General features: G+C 49.7%; 1 protein-coding gene across 1 annotated transcript in view; it reads right to left on the reverse strand.

Moving 5' to 3' along the window:
• The window catches only part of Dact2 (dishevelled binding antagonist of beta catenin 2), a 9,781-nt gene extending 9,561 nt beyond the window's left edge, over positions 1 to 220 (reverse strand). The window contains exon 1 of the mRNA XM_033763408.1: positions 205 to 220. The gene's annotated coding sequence lies outside the window, so the exon portion shown is untranslated. The remainder of the gene's footprint in view (positions 1 to 204) is intronic.
• Positions 221 to 583: the final 363 nt, after the last annotated feature.

Below are 583 nucleotides of genomic sequence, written 5' to 3' on the forward strand. Positions count from 1 at the left end.
GCTCTGGGCCTGGACGCGGCCAGTGATGAGCCCATTGCTACTGCGGCGGGAAGGCAGGCATGAGAGGGGGCACAGAGGCACAAAGGGCTCTGCAGGCTGAAAAACAATTTTGAAGTCACGTTTTGAGGACCATGTCGCCATAAATGAAACCATATTACCAGTATTTCCTGATGCATGCTCATGCCGTGGAAACACAAGGCCTACCTTAATAATTCTTCTGAAATAATGGCTTTATTGGGTTGTAATTCACAAACTACACAGCTCATCTTCTGCAAAGTGCACCGTTCTGTAGCTTTTAGTGAATTCACGAAGTTGCGCCGCTCACTACCACCACTTGTAGAGTATTTTCACACCCAGCCCGCCCTTAAGGGAAGCCCCTCCTCACACATTAGCAGTTGCCCTACTTCCTTGGTCACTCCATCCCAGGGAGCCACTCAAGCCCATTGTGGGACCTCACTAAATGGAATCCTGCGGAGTGGATTTTCATGGCTTCCTTCCTCAACCTTGTTTTCCAGGGTAGGCATAGTGCACACCCCTGTGGCTCCTGCCAGCATCTGGGATTCAGAACATCATTCTTTTTCAT

The sequence above is a fragment of the Fukomys damarensis genome, unplaced genomic scaffold (assembly GCF_012274545.1).
Source record: "Fukomys damarensis isolate Sample0158 unplaced genomic scaffold, DMR_v1.0_HiC HiC_scaffold_14, whole genome shotgun sequence".
In the NCBI taxonomy this organism is placed as follows: domain Eukaryota; kingdom Metazoa; phylum Chordata; class Mammalia; order Rodentia; family Bathyergidae; genus Fukomys; species Fukomys damarensis.